This window comes from Crotalus tigris, unplaced genomic scaffold (genome assembly GCF_016545835.1).
Source record: "Crotalus tigris isolate CLP2741 ecotype Arizona unplaced genomic scaffold, ASM1654583v1 scf7180000024124.1850442, whole genome shotgun sequence".
In the NCBI taxonomy this organism is placed as follows: Eukaryota; Metazoa; Chordata; class Lepidosauria; order Squamata; family Viperidae; genus Crotalus; species Crotalus tigris.
In genome coordinates this window covers 761,698-779,944 of record NW_024100400.1, presented here as the reverse complement: position 1 = coordinate 779,944, position 18,247 = coordinate 761,698, and positions in this window count along the sequence as shown.

Here is an 18,247-nt window from a genome sequence, read left to right as displayed (position 1 = left end):
CTGGAATTAAGGAGAAACTTCCTGACAGTGAGGACAATTAACCAATGGAATAGCTTGCCTCCAGAAATCGTGAGCCCTCCATTACTGGAGATTTTTAAAAAGAGGATAGACCAGACATGTCAAACTCGTGACATCATGTGACGTCGCACGATGTATCAGAGCTTTTACCCCATTGCCGGCAATGGAGTGGGCGCGGTTACGTTGTGATGTATCCGGCCCATGGTCCGGCAGTTTGACACCCCTAAGCTAGACAGTCACTTATCTGAGATTGTATAGGTCCTCCTGCTTGAGCAGGGGGCTGGACTAGAAGGCCTCCAAAGTCCCTTCTAGTTCTATTCTATTCTATTCTATTCTGTCTTACATATTCTATTGTAATGACCTTTCTACATGATGTGACAAAATTAAGTAACAGCATCTCCCTTAACCCAAAGACATGCAAGATCAGAGGAGAAAATTATTTGCCTCCTCTTAGCTGATAGATCACCAGATCTCTTGATGGGCTGCTAAATTAGTTGCAACTACTATTGGGTATTTACTTTTCTAGCCCCGCTCATAATTAGATTTCCAATAAGCTGATTTGGATTTTACATGTATTTTACTTACAACTTTTCAGCTGCTTTAATATACAATATGTGCATGCTTGGTTTCTATGTTTTGGTCCTTATGAAGTAGACCAATGCAAAAATAATCTGCCAATGCAAAAACTACTTAAAACAAGAACACTGTAGCCTTGACATTCTTACCTATACCTATACTTATGAGTAATGAATATTATTTTTCCAGCATAGTATCAAAAAAGTAAGTCATGTGGAACAAATAAAGATATTGTTCTTGTAATCTGCATTGGTAATAATTAGCACTGGTAAATTACAGCAAACAGAACTAAGCCCTTACTCATATTGTATTTTAAAGCAAAACCTGCAGTCTATACCATGTAAAAATCAACAATAATTGACTGAATGTGTCTGTATTCTGGATTAAAATACTTCATATGAATTAGTTTGGACAGTGTCAATGCTGCATGAAAGACTTTTGGTATATTTGAGCCCCAGCTAATCTTGCCTTAATATTTTAACAAGTGAAAAAATCCAACAAGTGATGCTTGAAATATGTTGTCTTGATGAAAGTTTGTCTTCTATTATTTCCTGTGTGATCAGTGAGAAGATCATGCAGTATAATCGGATTGATTAATACCAACTGGGCTTCAACATTAGAAAGTCCTGTGGTTATTCTCAGTCATCATCCTTCACTCAAAGGCAGTGCCCCAAATGTTGAAACAATTGACTTACATTTTGCTTCTTCAGGGCTGATGTTGATTGATTCCATATGTCAGCAGAACAATGTTGTGATCGCTTTTAATTTGTAACACATTTCTCACTTCTTCTGTTCATCTCTTTGGGAGGGCACACAAATCAAATGCAAAGTATTTAAATAAGTGTAAACAACACGCTATGCTTTTTTTATTTTTCTTGAAATATATTTAATATGCCTAAAAGCTGCAGGGTGAATTTGGAAAAACTCCATTCTGAAAAGGGGAAAAGGAGTCACAAATGTTCTTATAGCACATTTCTCTACACAGCCCCTTGAAGATTATTCCCATCTTTGAACAGCTATAGCATCTGGGAAGAAAACAAAAACTATTTTAATAATAAAAAGGTCAGTCTGAAAAAAAATCAGATTAATAATTTTATCCATTGTATCTATTGGATTATCATCACAGGTATAATTTGGCCAAAAGGTAGGTGATATAACCACCCATCAAATGATGATAAAGCAGGAGCAGGAACATGAACATAACTGAATATTTTCTGGGATATTTTTGAAGATAAATCTGTATTTCATTTCAATCTGGAAAATGTTGAATTAAATTTACATTAAAAAAAGATCTCTTGGAATTATGGCAAGCATATGCTGCTGGAATCAATAAATAGACTCCTCAAGGACTATATGGTTGGAAATGGGTTTCAAGTGACCACTATAAATGTGTCACATGTCTCAAAGATGTGTGTCAAACACAAAAGCTGTGACAGAACTTTCAAGTTCTTAAGAGTATATTGGTTCAAGTTTCCTAATACAGAGCATTTAACAAAACTTTCAATGGAAATGCAACACTTCAGATTTGAACCATTTAACTCAAATCTCATTTGATTAATAGCAAATGAGAGTGTCAGTCTTGGAACACTTCCCAAAGTTCTTGAAACAACCCACTTAAAATAATGTTGTGGCCCTGGTGGGAATTATGATGACTGTGTCACATGATAAAAGGGTCCTGGGTTACACCTCATCTTCTCTTAATTTCCTTGGGGACTAGTAAGTCAGCTATTCTTGCTTTGTCTTGATGAGATTTTCCCTGCCATTTAATTTTTTTTCCTACAATTCCTTTCCTCATTCTGTAAGAAATGTTCTAGGTTTAATTCAGTCCTATTAATACTTCGAGAATTTCAGGCAGCAATACTGCTTCATAGGTAATAAATGAGAAAAGAAATGAAAGTGGTTTTTTTCCTGCTCAATTGTAGTTGAAACTTGTGCTGTTGAGTGCAGGTGATGCCTCCTCCTTGAATAATATTTGAAACAGTAAGGAAGAATGTGAATTGCCTAGCCAAATGTCCTTTTATTTCTGAATATACCAAGACTCCCCTCTCCCCACCTTACTGCCTCATTAAATCTCCTTGCCTGGATGGGAGATTGGATTTGACCTTCAGCAGAAGGAATCTTTTTGATAGGGACAGAGGAAAGATACTGCAATAAATAATTAGTCCTGCCAAGTTTAATAGGTGGCCCTTGGGGTTAATTAATCAGACAATTGAGGTACGCTTTAGCTCTTCAAACACTATCATGAAAAAGACAAATGCAGAGATGCTATTGTGGGTAGCAATAATGATGGCTGCCGAAACTTGAAATCAGTTTCATATTTCGAATGAGTTCCTAATCCTGCAGTGCATGATGAACCCTGACGTCATTGCAAACAACATAAATATCCTCATAGTTCAAATCAAGATGAAATGTCAGTTAATTTACAGTGTGAATAGACATTCAAACTCTCCTGTCTTAGCGCATGCTCTCATGTTGATTATTTTATCTTTAGTCCTTGATGGAATTTAAAATGCTCTGTTGCCAGGACTGTCTGCAGTTCATAATTTTATTTCTACCTTTCAATACTTCTTTGCCAAAGGAACCAATCTGATTGAAAACAATGGCTCTGAAATATACATCTTAGATATGCTGAGCTGTATGCTCTTCTTGGTATTTCTTTTTCACTAGAAAAAGTTAGTAAATTTGTATTTGACATTTGTCTATAGTGCAAGCAAAAAAAAAAAAAATTAAAAAATCCTGCCCTCCATTTTAGATATAAAAGCTAAAATTGGATATGTCTTGACATTGAGAAGGTTCATGAAAAAGTACATTTGATCCAGATGTTGAACCAAATTATTGAACTCAAGTCTTTGAGATGAGATAATTCAGTAAGCAAAAGTTGTAATTTTTGGGATGGCATTAGATTATTCTATGTTTTTGATCCTAGGATATTTCAATCATTGCTGAGGTTGCTCAGTCACAAGTGGCTCAGGATTTTATGTCTAACGGCCTGTGGTACAGCTGGTCAAAATAGCATTGAGCCTGAGGCTTGCATTTCCATTACATTTGATGGAGTGGTAGATAATTCACTTTTGTATTCACAAAGCTCAGTGGATATGGTTCAGTCTAGATGCCTAATCATTTCACTGGTCCCAAATCTGTTGTAGATAGACTTACTTATTCTATTGGTGATATTATTGAAGCTTAAGGCATTCTACGGAGTACAGAAATGAGCTGCATCAATTCTTGAGTTTAATGAAAGGTGAAAGCAGTGAAGATAGTAAAATGAAAGATTTGCAAATTCAGGATGAATAAGACCAAGCATAAGAGTCACAGTGGCTCAGTGGCTTAATGATATGGAGATGGTCTTTGCTCCAGCAGTTTGAGTCCTAGCACTTTCTGGAGAGTGAGCTCCTGTAACTTACCTCAGCTTCTGCCCACCTAGCAATTTGAATGCATGTTATATACAAATAGATAAATAGGCACCACTTCGGTGTGCATTAAAATTCTGATGGCGCTGGATCCTCTCGATTGCAATGCCTATTTGTGAGGCAGCTTTGGTAGAGAAAAAGGGCCCAGCATGACGCTATAGGATAGTGCTTATCTTTCTTTCTGGTGGAGTTGGCACAATTTAGAAAGCTGGCACACTTTAGAAAGCACACAAACGTGAACCAAAGAGGGCTAGGCAGCCATATTACTAGTCTGCATTAGCACTGTAGTCTCCTAGCTAATGCAACAGCACCATAAGCTAAATAAATGAATAAGACCAAGCATAAATTTAATTCCATTTGGAGTCATATTTTATGATAGATGAAGCAGGAATTAATACTTGCTATTCTACCTCATGTGATAGTTGAAGCACCATCTACACCAGTAGGTGATATTAATGAATCTAAGTATAGAAAACCTCCAAACACACATTTGCTCCCAGGACAATGAAACAGAAATGATTTGGGGAGAAGCAGCTAACATCTAAAATGAGACAAAACAATGTACATTTATTACTCTGATTCTGGTATCTGGTGATCAGTGAACTCAGCCAGAAAAGGCCATGTTCTGTTTGCGAGTCACAGGCATTGAGACGAAGCAGGAGTAACAAAAACAAGTCTTTATTCAATTTCACCAACAGAACAGTCAACAAAATGGCTCAGGGCCTTTTTATACTCCCCTTGCAGGGACAGCATCAGTCAATCAATGCAAGGCTAATCTCCCGCCTTGCACATGCGCGCAAGGCTGGAGACAGCCTGTCTGGTCCCAGGCAACCATGTGGTCTGCCTGGGCCTTCTGCAGCTTCCTGAGCCTGCTGAGTCATTCAGCGGGCCCAGGACATAACAGGCCACAAAACAAAAGGTGTCAAAATCATATTTTTTTTTTAGCTAGATAGGCAGACCTTCATCATATGACAAAAAAAAGCTGTTAAAACAGACACCACATAGATATTTCAGATACTGGGCTGATGATTTAACAAGTATTTTCCTATCCTCAAATGGAACAGTATCTCCCCAATGTCTTTAATTTCTAACTCACATAGAATGCGCTATAGTACTAGTCTACTCAGAAGTAAACCCAGCTGAGTTCAGTCAAACGTATTCTCAATCTTAAGTGATCTAATTTCTAACAATCACAAAAATTTTATATTTAGCAAATTGTTATTCTGAGCCCAATTGCTTAAAATGTAACATTCAACATGCTTATATTTATCAGAATTGATTATTTTAGAAGGCTTTATCTACCCAATATTAAAAAAAAACAGTAAAAGATTCCTTGTTCCAACAAGATAATTTTGTATTATCCTTTAATTTTCTAGATTTCTGACAGATATTCGGAAGTCTATGAACTGAGCCTGTGCCCATCAAGAGAGGCTGAATTCTAAATCACTGCAGAGAGTAGCCATGTTCATTTATCTCCTGTAAAAATGATGTTATGTATCTGTTTGGCATGTATTTTCCAACAAGTGCATGAAAGGAAATTCCCAAAAACTTTTCCCCATAGTTTTACCTAATGAAATTTTAATTTGCTTTTTTTTTCAATCAGAAGAGCATTGCAGAATTCAAATGATCACTTTCTGCTAAAGAACCTCTCGGGATTAACAAGCCATGCCATTATATAATTAGACAATTAATTATACATATAACAAAGTATCATAATTCAAATGGCATGTCTTCAAAAATCTGTTCTATAGTGCAATTCTTATTCATTCCTGTTCTCTTGCAAGTTAAATGTTGCTTATTAGATGGTTAAGGTTAGGATATTTGGGTAAATCCCTGCCAACAATTGTTTGAGCAGCATATATATTACATTTAGATATCGCTATGAGTAACATTGGATAGCAAAATAGTAATAACTTAAAGAAAATGATAAATGGTAAGTGTTTTAAAGTCTTTTTCTTATCTCTAGCTATATGCTATTTATCCTGCGTGCAGGAATGAAACAATAGGAAAAAAGAGAAATGACTTTGGGATATTTCTTTGTTCACTCGCACCATGAGCTTACAATAGAACTAAAAGTTCAGCATGCAGTAGCCTGCAGTTTCAATAATTCATTTGCAATGCAATCCCCAGCATTTTCTTGCAAGTAAATAGAACTGAGTTCAGCGGGGATGCAACTACGACTGATGGCTGATGCTGTATAGAGAGAGTCTATAGACCTTCTTTGGTTTTGGCAAGATCATACAGGGAATATTGACTGATGCCTAATGAACAGTATACTCATAAAACTACTATAGCTAGACTTTGATGGGAATTCCATTAAATTATGGTTAAAGAAGCTCAGTTGAGGTTTAATGACATGTCTGCATTGGCAAACAAAATTTATATGGTCACCCAACTCAAGATGGCTCACCACAAGAAAAAATAGGCCCCTGACCCATCATTTCTGTCCACTCATCTATGCAATCTCTAGGATCCATCTTACTTTATTCCCAGTACTTGGAGAAAAGTTAGTTCTTTACAGCATTCTGGAAGACTAAAATTGTGGGCATCTACTGAACCCTGGGAGAAGTGTGTTCCACTGCTATGGAGAAAGCACATTTCCTAGGTCCCACCAGATGGCAACATTTAAAGGAAGGAATCTGGAGCATGATCGTTTTATCCAATCTGGTGGAATGGGCAGATACCTTCAGGGAGAAGCAGTCCTGCACGTAACCTGCCGCTGTGCCATTTAGCGCTTTTAAGGCAGGGAAAATCTCATCACTCCGAAACCATGCCTACCCCATTGCCGGCAATGGGGAAAAAGTCATGATATGTTGCGCAACGTGACGTGACAATGCGAGTTTGACATGCCTGTTTTAAGGAGATGACCACCACTCTATAAGCACACTGGAAGAAACTGGGAGCCAGTGCAGCTCACATAGTAATATGGGCAAATCGAGAGTGCCTAGCACTTCGTGAATGATCTCATTCTGGATCAATAATAACAATAACAATAATAACAACAATAACAACAATAACAATAAAAAGTTGAAAGGGACCTAGGAGATCATCTATTCCAACACCCTGCTCAGGCAGGAAACCCTATACCATTTCTGACAAATGGCTGCCCAGTCTCTTAAAAACTTCCAGTGTTGGAGCATTCACAGCTTCTGGAGGCAGATAGTTCCACTGATTAATTGTTCTAACTGTCAGAAAAATTCTCCTTAGTTCTAGGTTGCTTCTCTCTTTGGTTAGTTTCCATCCATTAATTCTTGTCCTGCCTTCATCTTTACTCCCTCTCTTTGATGAAGGACATGCTGGTGCATTTGTCTAAAGGGAAGATTTTTTTCAAAGTTGGACTTAATAATAATAATAAAGTTGGAAGGGACTTTGGAGGTCATCTAGTTCAACCTCCTGTTCAGGCAGGAAACCCTATACCATTTCAGATAAATGGCTGTCCAGTCTGTTCTTAAAAACTTCCAATGTTGGAGCATTCATCGCTTCTGGAAGCAGGTAGTTCCACTGGTTAATTGTTCTTACTGTCAGGAAGTTTCTCCTTAGTTCTAGGTTGCTTCTCTCCTTGATTAGTTTCCATCCGTTGCTTCTTGTCCTGCCTTCAGGCACTTTGGAGAATAGCTTGACTCCCTCTTCTTTGTGACAGCCCCTGAGATATTAGAACACTGCTATCATGTCCCCCCTTGTCCTTCTTTTCATTAAACTAGACATACCCAATTCCAGGAACCGTTCCTTGTATGTTTTAGCCTTCAGATCTCTAATCATCTTTGTTGCTCTTCTCTGTACTCTTTCTAGAGTATCAACATCTTTTTTACATCATGGTGACCAAACTTGGATACAGTATTCCAAGTGTGGCCTTACCAAGGCATTGTAAAGTGGTATTAATACTTCACATGGCATTCGGCAGCTTGGTGACCATCCTTCCCACATTTGAAACAGCCCATTATTTGGGGAGTAGTGGGAGTCTGTTTCACCAGTTCCTGGGGTGCCTCCCCAGGGATTTTCCCCAGGATCTCCCCAGAAGCCGTTGCCTTCTGGCCTGATTGATCTCTGCCTCCTCAGCCAGGATGTACCAGTTGTGGAGTAAGTCAGGGTCACCCTAGGGAATGCAGGCATAATGCAGGTCGTCATTTAGTCCATCTTTGAAATGTCCCACCAAAATATCTTCTGGCCAAATAAGTTTGCTGGCAAGGGCTCAGGATTTCTCTGTGTATTCTGTCATGGGGCACCAGCCCTGCTTGACAGTTTTTATGCATTCTCTGGCTTTCTGATCAGCTAAGGAGTCTTTGAAACATCTCCTGAGGGCTGCCATGAAATGGTTAAAATTCTGCAATTCGGGCATGTCTGCATCGTGGAGGTTCACCATCCACTCGGCCACAGCCCTCTCTAGTGCCATGGTCACAATTCTCACCCGTCCATGGTCACTGGGGATGTCTCGCTCATACTCCTCCATGTAGCTCAGGATGTGAACCAGGAAAAACCCCAGTCTGTGTGGTTCTCCACTGTACTTTACTCCCAGTTGTGGGAACTTCCAACTGCCCCAGTGGCCTCTCCTCCTCCTGGGTCGGTGACTGGCTCCATCAGGTGGTGTGGCTCGGGCGGGAGTGAGTGCTGCTATAGTGGTGGCTGCAGTCTCTGAAGTACTGGTAAAAGGACCTGGGTTTGCTACTTGGATTTCATCACCCCCTGTCTCCTCCGCGGTGCCAGGGTTCACTATTCCACAACACAGATCAGTTCTCTCTTCCTTGAGGGAGGCAAAAGCAACTCTCAGCATGTCAATGGTTTGCTCTAGGAACTGGCTGGAGTGGGCTGGTCTTTCTTCCTCATTCTTGCTGAGATAGAGTGATCTTTCCATCCCAGTTGGTGACTGCCATGTTTGAGGATCACCTTTCTAGCCTTCTGCTCCCAGTCCTCCCTCTTCCCATCAACCACTTTGGCTTATCTCGGTGCTCGATGACCACGGCTTCGTCGGAGGTGCTGGAGGAATGCGAGCTGCATCCGCTTGGGCCAGCCTGGAGGGAAAATTCTCCCCCCATGGTGGCTTCCTCTTTCTCTGTACCTAATTCAGACATGGTTTGCGTGGTCCCCGTGGCAAGGGTCTTCCTTCTGGGATGACTGACTTCTGCAGATCCTGCCTAATGTAAGGACCTGCTTCAAACCTTTTCCCAAGAAAGCAGAACTCTTGGAACAGATTCATCCCAAAAGGAACTTTTATTAGGAGAAGTTACAGCAGGCATAGAAGTCAGGATCTGAGGGTTTCCTGCTCAAATCAATAGGTTAAAAGAGCAAAAAGCAAACCTCGCCCCAACAGTTCATCAGGTCAGTTCAAATGACCCAATCCCCAGGTGTTAAGTCCACTGTGGGAATGAAGCTGATAAGACTCCGTTCCCAAGGCTGTGAAAATGTTGGGTCTTTGCACCTTCTCTTCCGCAGCAGGAGATAAGCCAGATGGCCAGAGGCACATTCCTTTCTCACTCCAGGTTTGCATCAAGGGGAGAATAGTTCAAAGAGCAAGCAGATAGAGGAAGCGGAAAGGATACATTGTAGCAGCTAAGCAAAAGGGCAATACACATACAATTCCCCAAAGGTCTCCCCCCTCCCCCAGGAGTATGGCAGAACCCATAGAAGGGGAAAAGAAAAGGAAAAGACCCCCCCATCAGAGAAATGGGTTCTGATACCCAGTGCTTTTGCGGGAATCCATTCATTCAGTCAGTCACTGAGGCTTTTGCTCAGACATTCTGACATTGGCATGAACTCCACTCCGGTAGCTATCTTAAAGAGGGGTAAGCCCCGTGTTACTGTGCACTGCATTGTTGTATGTCTCTTCTGTGAATGGCAGGAGCTCTGCCCAATTAAATTGTTGGTAGTTGACAATGCAGATATTTTTCTACCATTTTGTGGCCTCATTAGTATTCAGATCAAAAGCCAAACTAAGATCTTGGGAGGACCCTTCAGCTTTATAAATTCACACCAAAATTTGGCAGAGACTATGCATTTAGGCACTCCATGCAGCCAGTAAATATGTTGCAGGAACATCTTGGCTAGTCTCTGGGCTGATTGGAGGCTGGAGTATGCTATAAAGTGGGCCTGCTTTAAGAACAGGTCCATCACTGTCCATATTCCCTTCACTTTCTGGAAGCTCAACTGTGAAGTCCATGGCTATTGCTTCCCATGTCCGGGTCGGGTCAACCACCTGCTGCAGCAATCCCAGACTCTTTTCTGGTCTCCACTTCATGGCAGTACACACGACACAGCTTCTTACATAACTTTCTTTGTCCTTCTTGATCCCTGGCCACCAGAGCTGTCATTTAGTTAAGTGTAAGGTCTTTAGGAATTCAAGACGTCCAGCTTGCTTAGCATCATGACTCCTCTGCAGCACTTGTAGTCATAGGCTATCAGGGACATACAGTTTGCTTCCAATCTAGTTTGTTGGCAAGCTGAGAAGCAATAATTGCCAGACCAGCAAAAACGTGCTTCAAACTTTACAATTTTCATGTGAAACAACTTTAAAATCTAAGAGATACAATGATATTATGAATAAATTTGGTAGCATTTGAATACATAAGATGTTATTTTAATAATACTAATATACATATCCATGTGTCAGAGGCCCCAAAATATAAGGAATTAAGTATCTACAGTTTATGTAATTCTTTGATTTCCTAGTAACAGGTTTAAATTACATTTTAATTGCAACAAAAGGATTCTCAATGAGTCTTAAATACATGTGATCTCTAGCTATCTCCTTCATAGGTCTTTATAGGACAGCTATCTTCTAACTGTTTATCACTTTCCAATGATAAATAATATATCAAGGAATTGAGAAGTTGACTTTTAATGAATTAAAAAGATAGAATTATGAACATAGTTTTAATGCAAATTATCACAAATTACGTATAAAGTTAGATGCATAAGATTAGAACACAGAAAGAAAGACCTCTTTCTATAATTTCAAAAAGCTGATAGATTTTTTTTTATGTTATACAAATTTTCATCAAACTTATTCTATGGAGAATTTGCCATATGGACAGCTATGAAAGTATCATAAAATGTTTAGTTATAACAGTACAAAGACTAGTGTTTTCAGATCTTTTTCAAACAAGATAAATAGAGAACTAGAGTTAATTAAGAATATACTTCTGCATTCTTTCTTATTAAAAATTGGTACATAAAAATTAAATTTAGGATCCTATCAACCTGTCAGTTAGCTACTACTTCAAGGTACAGGAGGATACATAAATTAGGAACTTATTTATTTCATACATGTATACAACAACATAAATCTCATCCTGAAATAACTATGAATATTGCAGTAAGGCTACTCAATTATTATAGACTAAATAGTTTATACTATGCATAATGTCACAGATGGTATGTATTATACCATTTGCAGTACTATAATTTGGGTATATGGGTTAATGTTTGTAAAAACTTCGAAGTTATGAGAAAATAGACAAATTTTAAATCAAGTTGAGAATGCTCCTTTAATATATTACATTAATAGTTTCTGTAAATGTAGCAATATGAAACATAACTGCAGAGAAGTAATTACTAATCCAGATGGACCTGATCTAAGTGCTGCATTGTTACATAGAGACTTTTGAATATTTTCATTTAAATTGCAGAGCTTCTCAGTGATTTAATGAAAATTATTTTGTAATCTTTTTTATAAGAGATGTAGACATGCACTAATTAACATCTCTATATAACTGCTTAAATATGTATTTGTAAAAAGTCCATACAGCAAGATTGTTTAGCAAGATGCAAATATTTTTAATAGAGCATACTAGATTTAAATTTCTCTAGTGTTACAGGCTCAATTGTGTTAGCCGTGATAAGTACCAGGTAGAGCAATAAGAAAGTAAATTACGTTCAGTACCAGCTTCTCCAGAGAAATGAGCTCCACAGAACAGATTTATGATGTTTATTTGGTAAAAATTATTTTACAGTGAGATTGTATACCAGGGTTTTAAAATGAACTATATGAGACGAAAGATTATTTTTTTCATTAAATATATATAAATTATGTTTGGATTTCATCTTTCTGTGTGAGCTTTAAGATTTTTAGGAGGTGACAAAATGAGTATCCTCAAGAAAGTTTAAAGTGGGTTTGCTGCTATTTAACATTTTACCAGTGACTATGATTTTTCTTTATAATGACCTAGTTTTTGGTAAATAGTAACTGATAGCTGTCTATTTTGTAAGACATATGTAACTACAGTATAGTGTTAGTGAAAAAAAAATCATGTGTAATCAGTATTAAATTGAATATTTAATTTAATTGTTAATATTTTTATGCCATTCATATCACCAGATTCGGGGTGCGTACAAAAACAGTCTGAACCATAAAACATCATTAAACTCATCCCCATCACAGGTTAAAGTAACTCTCTCTCCCACCCAAAATAAATTTAAAACCATATAAAAGAAGAAACATAGGCAGCCCAGTCACCACTACAAAATTTCAAAAGCCCATCTACAATCACAGTAATGCAAATGGCAGTATAATTAGAGGATCAGCATCTGAGGGTAAAGTTTTCCTGATTGTCAGTGCTACCCCAGGGAACCTTGTGGTCCGGTCTATGACCCTCCCTCATCAAATAAACAATGCTTCCATGCCCAATTCAAGGTGCTCGTTGTTACCTTAAAAGCCCTACATGACTTGGGAAAAGGACTGTGTTTTACAAGTCATATCTACCTGACCCACTAGAGTGGAGAGGCAAGGAATGCTATGGGTTCCCTCTCCTAAGGAAATCTATCTAGCAGGACCAAGAAGAAGGGTTCCCTCCCTGTGGATCATCATTCCTACAGAGATACAAAGTGGCCTTCACTTTGACACTATTCCACAAGACACTGAAGACATGATATTAAGTCCAAATTATTTTTCAGCTGGTCCCAGATTAGTCTGGGAGATGGAATTCAATGCTGCTTTAAGATCAGTAAAAACTGAGAGGAGAGAGATACTATTCTACAAAAATAAGATGATAAGATAAGATAAGATAAGATAAGATAAGATAAAGCAAGGCAAGGCAAGGCAAGATAAACTTTACTGTCATTTTTTACTGTAGACACAACGGCACACATCAAAAATGAAATTTAGTTGCCTGCTTTCAAAGTGAAACACATACATGACACACACCTAAACATACTATATACAACATATGTATAGACCCACACCCCTATATATGCATAACAAATAAATATTAAACACTGTCCATCTTGAATATGTAACGGAAGGAGGAAGCTTGAGAGTTCACAAGGTTAATGCTATATGGAATGAAACTATGGCTGAATTTGGATGTTCTGCTATGGATACCATGAAGCCTCCTCCCAGAAGGTAACAAGGAAAACAGGTCGTGAAGAGGATGTGTATATATAATCTTACAGACCCTGCTCAAGCAACGCTTCTGTGCTATGTCCTGATGGGAGGGAGGGAACTGCCAATGATCTTTTCGGCCATTCTCACCCCTCTCTGCACCGCCTTCCTGTCTGAAGCAGTGATGCTTCCAAACCAGACTGTGATGCTGTATGACAGGATGCTCTCGATCATCCCCCTGTAGAAAGTGGTCAGGGCAGGGGAAGGAAGATGTGCTTTTCTCATGCAATGCAGAAAATGCAGGCGCTGCTGTGCCCGCTTCACCAGTTTCTCACTGTTGAGTGACCAAGCCAGCCTACTCATTAGCTGCACACCCAGGAATTTGATGCTGGTAACCACCTCCACAGGTGAATCATTAATACACAGAGAAGTGTGGCTGTGCTTGCCTTTTCTGAAATTGACAATGATCTCTTTGGTTTTTCCAGTATTTAAAACTAGGCTGTTTTCCTTACACCAGTTCACCAACCCCTCAACCTTCTTGTCGTAAGCTTCCACCTTGTCATCCTAAATAAGGCCCATTACTGTTGTATCATCTGTGAACTTCACAATATGGTTGGTGGCAAACCTAGCACAACAATCATGGGTCAATGGGGTGAACAGCAGCGGACTTAAGATGCAGCCCTGAGGAAAATCTGTGCTTAGAGGTATTTGTTCCAACTCGCACATATTGGGGCCTGTTGCTAAGAAAATCAAGAATCCAGTTGTACAAAGGAGTGTTTAAGCCTAAAAGGCCCAGTTTGTCTACTAGATGCTGAGGAATGATTGTGTTAAATGCCGAACTGAAGTCAACAAACAACAAACGCACATGAGTATTTCTTTCCTCTAAGTGTTTCAAGCTCAGATGGAGAACGGAAGAAATAGCATCCTCCGTAGAGCGATTTGGTCGGTAGGCAAACTGAAGTGGGTCAAATGCTGGTGGGAGACTAGATACAATAATGTCCTTTATCAGCTTCTCAAAGCATTTCATAATGGTGGATGTCAGTGCAATCGGACGGTAATCATTGAGGCCTGTAATTGTGGACTTTTTTGGCACTGGCAAGATGATGGCTGTCTTAAAACATGATGGGACCACTGCCTGCTGCAATGAGAGATTGAAAATATCTGTGAGAACACAAGCCAGCTCCTCTGTGCATTCCCTGATAACATCCAGGGATGTTATCTGGGCCTGCTGCTTTCCGAATGTTAACTTTCTGCAGTGTTTTCCGGACAGAGGTGACATCAAATCTTAGCACTTGCTCATCAGGATGGGGCACAGCTTTCCTAGCAGGAGTACTATTTGATGCCTCAAATCTACCAAAAAATGTATTCAGTTTGTTTAGGAAGTCTGTGTTGTCCTTGCATCTCAATGGAGTCACCTTGTAATCCATAATGGCCTGGATCCCTTGCCACATTCATCTGGTATTTGTTGGGTCCTGAAAAAAGTTCTGAATTTTCTGGCAATGGGCTTGCTTTGCACCTTTTAGGGACTTTTCAGATTTACTCTGACTGTTCTAAGTGCATTTCTCAATGATATATTGAAGTATGCGGTACTGATCAGTCGTGGCCAGCTTATTCTGCAAACAGATCTTCCTGTTTCAGCCATTTTCCAAATTTTCATTGCATTGTCTCCTATAGAGTTCATTGGAAATATTGAAGAAGCTAATGGGTTCAGCAGAGTCAGTTTTATTATTTTTCTTATACACTGACACAGTGATAAGCTAGTTCCCAGTTATTGCAATGCGTCCATATTTGTTGATGGCTGTAAAAAGGGTTACACACCATATTGCTTTACTTACAGAGTTCATTGAAATATTTTCACCAGACTTCTCTCAAGATAAAGTTCTTCAGATGAAGTGGGCCATTACTAGAGTGCCCTGATACACCTAAAAAAGATTGGGTTCTTTGTTGGAATGTCAGGATTAGGGGAAACCATATTGCTTTTATCTCCTTTTCTTTCTTTTGCTTCATTAGCTGCTTATAGCATTGCTTCTGGCTAAGTAGGTTGTGTGCTGTTGTCATTGGACTGCTACCTTTATGCAGGTTATATTAGCCCTTTTTAAAGCTTCTTTTGCTCCAAACTATGATTTGGGGCTGCTTGTGGTCCTTAGTATTACCAATAGGTAGGTTTTGAAGAGTGCACTAAATTATATTATTCTAAAAAATGATAGCGTGATAACTACTCCCACCTTCTGAGTAGCACACCAAAAAGTCATCAAATTTCATTATTTCCCTTGCTGCTTGAAGATGGCAAGAGTTGAAGTTTAATAATTTATATTCAAGAAAATTTTATTCAAATAAATCACATAGCACTCATCACATCAATATTCTTACTTTTAAATTTTGAGCGAATATATAGTTTAAAGGAGGTAGTTTCTATTTTACACAATGCTCAAGGAAGGATTTAACCAATGTAAATAGAATGGAAATTATTAGTTTCTTTGACTTTGAAACTTTTATTAATTCATTCTTAAATTTAACTTTTGACATTTTTTTCTCCCAGGTCATGTTGCTGACTGCCAGTCAGTAGCCCATGTTCTTTTTCACAAGTACTATAATCAAGCCAGATACCTCCATATCTAACCTGCTATTTTATTTTATTTGTTAAATAAAAAAAATATTGCAATTTGTGTCTAATAAATTTCATTCTGTTCAGTTCAGTTCTCTAACCTACCAAACCAATGTTGAATTTTATTTCTGTCTTGCCAGGTATTAGCTACCTGTCCAAGTTAATGATATACACCAATCTTAGAAGAATTCCTTCTATCGCTGCATTCAAGTCATTAATAAAAACGCTGAAAGACACCAAGTTGACCTTTGCAGCACACATTTGATAATTCATCCACACTGATGAGCTCTCTTTGAATACACTTTTCAAGCCAGCTGTGGCTGCATATAATAAATACGTCTTTCAATCCACATTTAACTGGCTTACTAATCAGAATGTTATGGGGTACTTTGTAGAACTTCAAAGAAGGGCTTCTGTGTATGCCTTGTTCACTGCCACATTCCAAGATTGAGACACAGATGTCTTTTTAATTAAACTAACAGCTCCATATGTTTTCTTGGGAAGCAGGTCCAGCAGCATGAGAATTTTTTTTTTAATTGATCCAGACCACAGTCCATCTTTATTATCAACAGTGACTGCCTGCAGAACTCCAAGTTTTAAGACTGCAGTTTTTACTAAAACTATGGAACCTGCAGAGTCTGGCACTGGACTAAACATTCATCTCTTCATCTTCTGAAGCCTTAGTGAGATTTATAGAGAGAGTAGTCATAGATTTTATAATGAATATTTTTTGATATTCAGAATATCTTTTGATATTCAGAATATCTTCTGATATTCAGAACAAAGATAAAAATACTACAATTTTGTGCTTATTCCTACTGTTTGTTTGGGGTTTTTTTTTTCATAAACAAGCTGCTAGCAAATTATTTCTACAACAAAAGACTTCTGAAGGTATTTTTTTAATAAGACAGCAATTGCTTCCTAATAGGAAGTGTTTGCACCAGTCATTGCAAGTGTTTGTTGTCTGAAAACATTGGAAAGCGAGAATAGGCATTAGTTGCAGAATACCTTTAGCCCCATAATTCAGTTTATATAAGGGCTACATACTAGCTCTATTTTAATAAAGAACTTTGGGCATCTGAGAATATGGCTTATCTGAAACAGGCAGTTATTCCTCTCTGCGGATCGCTCATGAAGAAAGGTCGGGAATTTCCTAAAGAGATCAGTTGTTAAATATTTCATTCCCAATAGATATGTAATTAAAAATTCCGATCACTATTATTTCATGCCACTTTAGATGATCTCCAATTTGTTTTTGAGTAGTATCATCCCTATCTTCTCCTTTGTTGGGTGGCTGGTAATAGAGTTGAACAATATTGCTTTTATTACATCATATCCCAAATCAAGGACTAAATAATTTTGCAGGGGCACTTGGCAGTCCTATTCTATTAAAGATCAACAAGTGAGAGAACTTTTCCAAGAATTTTTAGAAAATCCCATAATTGGTTTCACTGTGGGAGTTGCAGCAATTCATTCTGACAGTTTTGTAGTGTCCAATTTCAGTCTTGATAATTTCCAGAAACTCAGTGTAATTTCTATTCTCCAAACTGATTGTGGCTGACAGTTGACTTTCTTTTCATATTTGTCCTAATAATGTAATGTCTGAATAGTTACATATACTTCCTCTCAAGAATCAACTGATAAGAAGGAATATAAAGAGTTCAATTTGCTACTACAATTAATACTTTTGAAAGCTATGCTGTGGTAAAAGTCTTTGGATTTAGAGAAAAGAGTAATAAATAATAGAGCAATTTTTAAATGCTGAAATGTTCAGTCATGGGCTGTTTTCTTTAATTAAATCTGTTTTGGAGAACCAAAAAATGTGTCAGGTGTGAAGTGGGGGCCCCAACAAATACATTTGCTTTGCGATATTTGGTGCTGAATGCCAACATTTCAAGAGGGTTTACTTTTCATTCTAAGCCACACTTTTAAAAATTAGGGCTTCTTAAATAAGTCATTCATTCATTCATTCATCAAATTTATTTGCCGCCCTTCTCATGGTTCAGGCAACTCTGAAGGATTTAACATTATTAGATTCATGCATAGTTCTAATTTTTAAATTAGAATTTGTGACTCAGTTGTATGTTTACCTTGTCACATTTTCTCATAAGGCAGAATGAGAGAGAGATAATGCAAAGTTGCTTTGCTTACTTTTCAAATGTCTGAAAAAGTATTTAATGCAAACATAAAAGACAGAAAATATCCAATGCTTTCTCTCTTACCGAACAATTTTTTCTACTCTCTCAATAGAAAATGCAACCAAGAAACAATGAGGAGCAGTTACAACAGCTATTAATTGCAATGCAGCCTTGAAGAAGAACAATCAGA